Here is a 10,203-nt window from a genome sequence, read left to right on the forward strand (position 1 = left end):
TGGAGGAAAACACACAATGTAAAATATGTACAAAACAGATGCAACCTCATTAAAAGTAGTGAAGTAATGCACTGAAACATTAACAATAATTCTCATAATTAATACTTATCATAATAAAAGTTTACCAATAAGTCCCAAGAAAAGTTACTATCTTGTGCACACAGGATAATCGGAAAATGTTATTTTCCATAGCTCACAGTACAAAGACACATTAAAAAACATTGCTGTAAACGCACCAGTTACAAAATCTCACTAAAAACAGATTCAAATGTATATTTAAATTTATAAGCATGTAGAATTTCCATGTAGTATTTAAAACATGGTACACAGAAGTTCATAATGCTAACGAACATACAAATGAGGGTATTAATAGTCGTAATATAGACTTAGTAAGACAACATTGCTGCATTGTTAGACAATACCTCAAACGAAATAAAAGGAATGCATTACTTTTGGACAATTTACTTCAATTTACTGACACAGAATCGACAGAGACTCTCTCATCCACAAGTAAATCAAGAAACCACCCAAGAAAGTCGTACAATAGATCCATTTAGAGCGTAACTTTGTAATTCTAGATCGTCATTTAAAAGTTCTTGGAACACGAAACAATACAAACAAACACATCTTATGTAAATTTAAAAAAAAACTATAAAAAACAAGAAATAGCATGAAACGCAATCAAGATGTGATGCATAAAATTGAAACTTGACTCAATATTCTTTTTTTTTAAAGAGTCACAAGGGCAGAGCGAGGAGTAGAGGCTGATGAGAGAGCGAGAGAGTCAAAAACAAGACGGCGGTTTGTGACCTCGTTACCACACACACACACACACACACACACACACACACACACAACATACACACACACGTTAGTGGCACCCTGGTGACCTCACAACCTGGGTTATATTAGAGCGCTTACTGTCATATGAGGTAAGCGAGCTATGACCTCATCACCTGCTGACTCACCTCACACACATATACAAACACACAGAGACACACACACACACACACACGAATCACGGACTTACAGTAAGATGCGCAGTAACACTGATTTACAGGCAGCACAGCAGCTTCTGAGGATTTCCACCAAATAACAGACAAAAAAAACATATTCATACTGAACAAAACACATTCGCACCATCAGCCTGTTGTTTGCTGGTTTTGAATGTGTGGGTGTTCTAAACAAAAAAAAAAGGAGGGTAGGGAATTATGGGAAGTCACACCCGGTGCGATCGGTCAATGCCGGAGGGTTGCTATTATCTGTTGATGGAGCACAAGCGATTTACGAATTAGGACAAATTTAGGCAAGTTTGGCACGCAGTGGAGGTAGTTTGGTGGGTTCATCGCCAAAATATGTTGTTTAAAACCTCTTTAACCCTGAAGGAGTAATGTGCAAGAAGTATTCAGATCCTTTACTGAAGAAACTGACAGTAACGGTGCCTTTAGAAAGGAGACAAACATGGCACATAAGACTGAGATAATCTGTGTTCTTTGCTACCTGTAAATCAATGAAAATGTACCTTCCAGTACAAGATTGCCACCAGTTTACCTCGACTTTTGGGCCTTCGGTTGTATTATCACTCAATAGGAGCATCATCACAGTTTCTTTGTTAATATTTTTGAGGCCAAAATCCAGTTTCAAGAGGTTAAATAGGCAGATAAATACTAATTGAATTGGAATAAATGTCAATTTGCACTTCGCTTTCAGTCAGACGTTCTGACTGTGGAAAAAGATGATCATCGGAAAGGCTTTTATTATATTAATTTGAAATGGGTCAATGAACCTTTCGAAATGTAATCACAGGCTGCACCAATTAGCTTTGCACATTTTATCATCATTTGTGCTCTTAGGTAACCTCCATTAACCAAATAAAAGCGGTGTGTAGAACAGCTGGGCGGCTGCAGACCCATGGTGATGAATAAACAATAAAGATCTGACCTGGCAGAGCAAAGGATGACAACAAGAAAACAACAAAAAAAAAAAGCCATTGTGAAGAGAAAACAGACAGAAAGAGACACATTAACTGAATGAACTGAAACTTTAAAGTCACTCAGTAGTTACAGATGTGGCTAATGGTTCATTTTACTGGGGAGACGGAGGTTTTTACACATGGCGCTCTTTGTTTTGGATGCGAGCGTGGACTCAAATGCATTAACTCTGCTGCTAATGAACTACATCCTCGTGTGTTGTTCTCTTGCGCTAATAAACACTTGTGAATGTCAGACTAATTAAGGCTGTAGCTGTTTTTGTGCCTGCGGTGGCAGACCTAAAACAATCATAATTACATTTATCTACAAAAGAGCATAACAAACTCTTTTCATAACTAGTAGATTGTGCCTTTAAAAAAACGAGACCGAAAATGCACACAGGACACATTTTGGTGATAAATTTCATAAGAAGAAGATAACTATCTGTGCTGGGTTTGATGCCCACAGGATATGGGGTCAGTGACTAAGTGTGGTTAAACAGTACAGGATGTACAAAGTGGCCGCCCCCTCCCCCCCCCTCTCCTCATCAAATTTTCTGGATCGGGGCTTGTGGGAAGACTTCTGAGTAAAACTAGGATGTGGGTTTTTTTATGCTGCTCCACAAGGTTGGTGTGCGACAACTTAATTAGGGCTTCATTTGATCAGAACTCTGTTTCCAGCCATGGCTGCATGTCTGCATCGGGGAAGACAGAGAAGACAACTGAAAAAAAAAATGCTTTTGTGGATCGTGAGGTTGTGGGTTTGAAACCCTCAGTCTTGTGGTAATGTCTCTTCACTCAAACATCTCTGCTAATGAGCCCCTGAGCAAGGCTTTGGTACCCCAGTCCAAGTCGGTGTCAGGACCTTTTCTCTTACATTCTTTTTTTTTTTTCCCAGCAGCTTTATCTGATCTTGTAGTCAACAATTCCTCCAAATAGATGACATGTTATTGGTTCATGCCCTCCAGAATGACACATTTAAGTGTTTTCTGATCTGACGCCATTATCTTTGGGATGAAAAATCTACCTGTTTACTGATCTTAAACCACTACGGTAAAGGTTTGGTTTGGAGATATTGTTACAGGTAAAATAAGTACTTTGTCAAAGTTAGGTTACCTTTATTGTCATGGTTACAAGAATAGCCATATGTTTGACGATATGATTGAAGCAAACCGACACTGGCTGTTGGTAGAAAACAGGAAATGAACGGAGGTCTTGACTGTTAAAGTTTGATGTTTTATTATAATCATCACACTGCTTCCCTTTTTGCTCCTGATAAAACAGCCCGCACTGATCCCCAGGTTGCCACATATCAACATTTTGTCACTGACCTCAGCGTCTCATACAGGCGTATATGTTGTGCCCTTAAAAAGGGGAATAGTAACGGGAGACGGATGAGGAAAACACACGCAGCTCTTTCCTTCACTCGTCTGTATTGAATGAGGAAGAGGAGCGCGATCCCCCTACCGGAGCCCCGACGCATTACCAACAGATCGACGAACCATTAAACCACACAGATAAAGAACTGTATCACCTATCTGCATTCCTCTTCTTGGTGTTACTCACTCGTTGCATATTCTTCATATACATTCACAACTACCATAAATGAAATTACATATTCTAAAAATAGATAGTAACTGTGATAATATCAAACTGAAATTAGCTTTTCAAATGACTCAAAGATTATACTGTATGTATGAATAAATTGTTATATACAACTTGAGATGCACCCAGCTGCCAGGAAGTAAGGTGACGAGCAACAAAATCTGCGTATGGAGGTATGAGTCAAATAAACACAGGACATTGCTTATTTACTTCAAACCCACTTACCATGAACTTTTCCTGAACTTAACCTAGTAGCTCTCACTCACTTTTCAGTCTCCTCTTAGCAGACTAAAGAGAGGTACATCTGAATCGATCCCGACACAGCTTAGGCTTGGACTTGTATTGAACTCAACTTAAGTGGTCTTGACTACAACAGTCCTGCCCTTGAGCAAGATGTTCACTGTAGTCTTTGTGTTTATTATCATGATTCTGATGATCTTTCTGATCCAGCCGATGTTTTCATCTGAACTCTGTATCAAATGAATCTGTGTGAGAGCTGAGGTAGCTCAGAAAGCTGGTGGAGGAGCAGGTTCGGTAACTGCTTTAAATTCTTTATAGAAAAGAATTTACAGTTTATTTTTTGGGGTAAAGGTCTTCAAATGATTTGTACATTAACAAACACATTGCTCTTATAGTTTAGAGTCGACACTACAACGTTCAGATGGAAGTTTGCAGGGCAGAGTCACGACCCAACAACTGAATTTAATTTAGCTGAAATGAGTAAATTAAGTGTCTCAGCACATGGGAATCTTTTGTTGAGACACTTTGTGATTTAAGATGATGAGACGGGGATGTTTGGACAAAACTTTGAAAAACTTGAAACGCTCAAACTTGCAAAAATAAAACAGACGTAAAATGAAGTGTAGTAGTTATTTATGAGGAGCCACTTTGTTGTGATTTCTGAGTCATTTAACCAAAATTCTGTTCCTCCTTTCAGATGAGTCTTTGACTTTTAGGCCGCCGAAAGCTCCACGGGGAATCATTACGCTACTGCTGGGGACAGAGACTGGTTTAAATTAACAAAATATCTCTTTGTGTTGGAGTGTGTGTGTGAGAGAGAGAGAGAGAGAGAGAGAGAGAGAGAGAGACAGACGAACCTTAATCCACCCTCGTGAGCTGTTGAAAAGACGCACAATGACGCAACAAAACTGAGGGATGAAAGTAGCTCCTTTGATGTGACAAATAAACATTCCGATGAAGAAGCAGGGAGAAAAAGAAGAGTAATGCTGGGAGGACAGATAGGGAGCCACTGCACATTTTAATGACAAAAATAAAAATAAATGACAAGAAGAAATGAGGCATGGAGAGGAAAATGTGACGCCATAAGAGAGAGGAGCTGCTAAACTGAACATGTACTGTTGGTGTCTCTTGTGCAGAACAGACAACAATGAACAAGAATGAAAAAGAGACGACAATTACATGTTTAGAAACAGAAAATAAGACAAAGACTGATGATCTCTTCTGTTTTTTCCTTCAAATTAGCACTTCATCTGTCTCTGAGGAATTTTTTTGGTTTGTTTCTTCCTTTCTTTTTCTTTTTTCTTTCTCTTTTGAGTTTTTCTTGGTTTTTCTTTACAATGTTGGCCGAGCAGCATGGCTCTAGAGATGGCGATTGCGATTGGTCAGTCTACTACTTTGTTCCAGATTGAAGCAACTATTGAAGGGATGAAATCTTGCACAGACATTCATAGTGGCCAGATGATGAATCCTAAGGACTTTGGTTCCTCTCTACCTAAGAGACTGTACTCCTGTATAACTAGAGCTCAACTTGTCTTTGTCAGCTTTCCCAGGCTAGCCTGCAGCAGCCCCAGGGTTGCAGCACAAAAATAATAAAGTGGTGATGGTCTCTCCAACACCAACAGGCTAGTTAACCAGGGAAAAAATCTACTTCATATGGCAACATCACCGTAAATCTACCAGCTAACAGAAATTAAAATAGAAAATACAATTGTTGGGGTACAAAAACAAACTCACCTACTCCAAACTGAGCTTTGGACGAGCCCCCATTATGTTACAACTGGCCCGAAAGAGGCAACATAAGGAGTGACACTGAACACTGATTAGATGCAAAAGAATATTATTTATTTACAAAAAAGTTTTAATTAAATTAACTTAAGAGAGCAAACAAAGAGTTGGGTCTTGTGTCAAGGAGCCAGAGAGTGTGGGCAGAGTAAGGCGTTACTTAAATAGACTTAGCCCAGTCAGCTGCACAACACAAAGACATAGAGCAGAAACACACACAAGCAAAACAATAACAGGACACAGAATGACACGTAACACTGTGTCATAAGCATATGAATGTGTGTGAATGGATGAATGTGGCACCTAGTGTAAAGTGCTTTGAGTGGTCAGAAGACGAGGAAGGCGCAATATAAGTGCAGTCCATTTCCCATTTACTGCAACACAACTTCATCTAGTGTTCATTTAGCCTTGAATAACTCATTTTGGTTAAGATCAGTGGAAAGTTTTGGTCATGGTTTTGCATGAATAAATGTATAAAAAAAAATGCCAACATTACCACATCATGCAAATAACCAACATTTGTTTTCTTGCAATAAGTATGAATTTGCTATAAAAGTTTTCTGTCTCTCTCTCTTTCTTTCTTTCTCTGACGGATGGTGTGGATTACGTCTGACAGAGCGTCTGACCGCAGACTGGCATTTTACTGGGCAGCACCAAACAGCTCGTAACCCCGCTGCTCCACACTGACGCGTCTGTAAAACGTCTGTGTGTCCTCAGGGTGTCAGATCTCCTGCTGACAGTCACACTGTTTGGTGCCAACAAGGCGATACACACATCCCAAAGCTATTAGTCTGCACGAGTGTGTGTGTGTGTGTGTGTGTGTGTGTGTGTGTGTGTGTATGTCTAATGACCTATTTCCCACAAACACACGTTCATAAGACACACTTTTTTGCTCTGTGACACACACACACTGTTGTTAATCAGAGGTTTATACATAACACATGTAGCATCAGTTTCCCATGATGACACACCGCCGTCAGCTAGAAAGCACAGTTCATCGGGTCAACGGGATGTGTGTGTGTGTGTGTGTGTGTGTTGTGTCAAAGAGTGAGTATACTGTCAGGGGATTAATGATAATGCAAGTGTGTGTGCATGTTTGTGTGTGTACGAGTGTATTCAACAGTTAATTGATGCCTGGTATAAGTGTGTTTGTGTTAAATCATGTTTTATGAGTGAATGTATCTGACTTCAACAGTCATTCTGTTGTACGTAGGTGAAGAGGCAAATAAAGACATCTGGGCTCAATGACTCAGCAATGTGTGTGTGTGTTTGTGTGTGTGTGTGTGTTTTCCTGCATTCTGTAACTCACTTTGTTTCCCTTTTATTTATCTTTTAATGTGTATTCCTCGAACATTTGTTTTTTTTAAGAATGCGTAAAGGGGAAAAGTTCAGACTTACTCAACCACTTTAAATAAAGTTACTGTCGCTGTAATGACAAAAATATTCTCGTTAAGAGACGCAATAAACGATTTTATTCTAAAGTTTCCTCAGAACAATGAACAACTCATTCAGTATTTAGTTTTTTGAAGCTAATTGTTCTTATTCTTATGTTGTCATAGGCCAAAGTTTTAAAACAGTAGTAGAAGAAGACAGTACATCACAGCACTGTCACATCTGAAAGCAACAGGTACAATAGAACATGGATTCACATCTAAAACAACACGAGTTTTGTAACTGTCATATGAACTGTTTTAGTTTTACTACATATTAAGGAGGCTGGAGTCCACCTTCAATGTAATATGGAAAGTTATTTGAACTCAAAACAATTGTTGACACTGATTACATCGAAATTTTTAAGTAACACTAACTCAATTTTGTAAAAACAATAATTGACATTGTCAATTAATTAATGCACGCACAAAATAAAACTGAAAATGCTCGTCTTTTTTCTTGTTTTTCTTACATTGCTTAACGCTGTGTGACATTTAGGAGGATCTATTAAAATAAATAAAATATAATATAGTAAAACTTATAGCACGGTTGTTTATTTGCTTAAATTACTGAACTCAACCTGCCTTTATCAGGGGCAGACGTTTAATTCCTTTTGCAAAAAACTAATAAATATAAATACTATCTAATTGTGCCGCTTCTTCTAAGTTTTGTTCAGATAATTTGACAGCTAACAGCTTGCCACCGCTATGACACTGAACGTCTTTTTATGGCAGCCGAAGATTTACGGCACCCTGCATACGGACAGTGAGCAACGGACTTTACATTACAATACTCACAACTCGGATTAATTTTAATGAAACTCTTGATTCTTTTCATCCCTTATAATCCAAATCGGAATATAAGTAATCGAGAGATGGACACATATCGTATGGTACGGACTTTAAGACTGCTTCAAAGGTTGGGAGTCGGTGCTTTTTTTACCATGCCGGTAATCTGAATGAGTTATACTCTGGTGCTCATGGTCTGCAACTACACATCTAAATGCCTCTAAATCCTACACACCAGATAATGACCTAAATAATGATCTAAACTCTAAAAATAACAATTTAATTTAGTTTTCTTCACAGAAATAGATGAAATGCATATCGGCCAACTATATATTTTAAAAGATAGTTTTCTTACAATCTTAAATCTAGAAGGCCTCACAACCCCCCAGTGAAGCTTTGGTAAACCTCTGTGGGGGTCAGGACCCTCAGGTTGGGAATAAAGTTCTCCAAAGTAATGGGGATTTAATGAATCTTATGTTTCATTGACATGGCATGTTTCTAAACACAGATGATGATACAAAGACACACAATGCACTTTATTTACCACAGTGTAACTGATTGAGTAAATAAGTACAAATTAGCAATAAACACAGTTACTCTGCGTTCACTAACGTCGCTCATTTCCCAGAAAACATAACGATAATCAGTTAGTCAGTTTCCCGGCTGGATAACTCTCTCTCTTTCTCTCTCTATCTTGCTAACCACATGCTCTCTCTCTTTCTCTCTCTCTCTCTCTCTCACACACACACACACACACACTAACAGAAACACACAAATTTCCGAAAATTCCCCAGAGAGGTCTGTATCGAATCAGATCTAAAACGGCAATTACGGTAATGCCGCCCGACACTTTAATGTTTTTGTGTTCACCGTGAATACCAGGGAGAAAAATCCAGCACACACACACACACACACACACACACACACACACACACACACACACACACACACACACACACACACGTCATAACAATCCCCCAAAACACAGAGCTATCAGGTCTCTGCTAAGCCTTAATAATGGGCTCCATTATAATTCAGCTTTCTTCATATGTGGTCAGGAACAAAAAAGGAATGAAAACCTGGCAGGGCTTCACACACACACACACACACACACACACACACACACACACACACACACACACACACACACACACACACAGTAGTCTTTTTCAAGACAGGGAATTTTCCGGTCAGGCCGCAGCTATTTTTGGAGAATATTAGTAAAACTCACTGTGAATGAAAAGTGAAAGATATGAAGAGATGAAGAGATAAGAGATTAGAAGATAGAGAGATGAGAGAGAGGAGGAAAAGAAGGGATGGAGAGTTTCAGAGGACCGGACCACAGGCATCCAGAGAAATGAATAATGTGGTCGTCCCGTAGCTTAGAGGACATTTCCAGTTTCAAATCAAGTTACTTTAACAAATACTTTCTGGTGTGTCTGTGTATATTTCTGGCTAAATGTGATATTTTTAGAAAAGAAAACAAGAAGCCAAAAGCACATTAATGTTTATGTTTGCTAATTATGCTCAGACAAAAATTAAAATGCTATTTTAATGCCAGCAGACACAGTTTGAATACGTCAGTCATAGCAACAGTAACTAAGGGTGGCGGGGCTTTAGCGCAGGGGTTCCCAAACTTTTTCATGTCAAGGAGTCCCACAATAGATGCTCATTAGACCACGAACACCCAATCTGAGAGGATTTTGTCTTCAGGAATCCCCTCAGAGTATCTTTTTTTAATTATCTTTAAAAAGAGGAAAACCTTTTTTCTTTTCTCGTTCCAAAGAATTAGATAAAAGTTGAAAAATTGTATTCCTCTTTTTGCTGGGACCCCCTAAAACTCACTCATGGACCCTGGCTGGTCCCCAAACCCTAGCTTGAAAACCACTGGCTTAACAAACAGTCAGTTAAATCAATTTTAATTTGCCTCAAATTGAAGGTGATCATTGTTTACCCAGTAGCTAATTTAGCTAATTTTAATAATAATAGTAATAATGTGTTAGATAAACATATTTTAATACTTAATACAAGTATTATTATTTATTTTATGAGTAAGAGGCATAGGAAGCGTAAAAGGAAAGAAAATCAAACAAGAATAAAGTGACTACAGACAATGAGATTTAAATAAAAGTTAACAGAGGATTCTGATAAAAATGAAAAACACACAAAAAAAATCTTAGAAAACTAGAAATTAAAAATGCATTTTTATCCTAAAGAAAACCGTAATGAAGAAAGTGAGACAGTGAAAGTTACACACACAGTCGGTGTTTCTATAACCTTTGACCCCTCCGGCTCATCAATAACCAGGAGGCGAGGAGAAGTGTGTGCGCTGTCTCATCCGTCTTCATTAGACCTCTGTGTGTGTGTGTGTGTGTGTGTGTGTGTGTG

The sequence above is a fragment of the Dicentrarchus labrax genome, unplaced genomic scaffold (assembly GCF_905237075.1).
Source record: "Dicentrarchus labrax unplaced genomic scaffold, dlabrax2021, whole genome shotgun sequence".
NCBI classification, from domain to species: Eukaryota; Metazoa; Chordata; class Actinopteri; family Moronidae; genus Dicentrarchus; species Dicentrarchus labrax.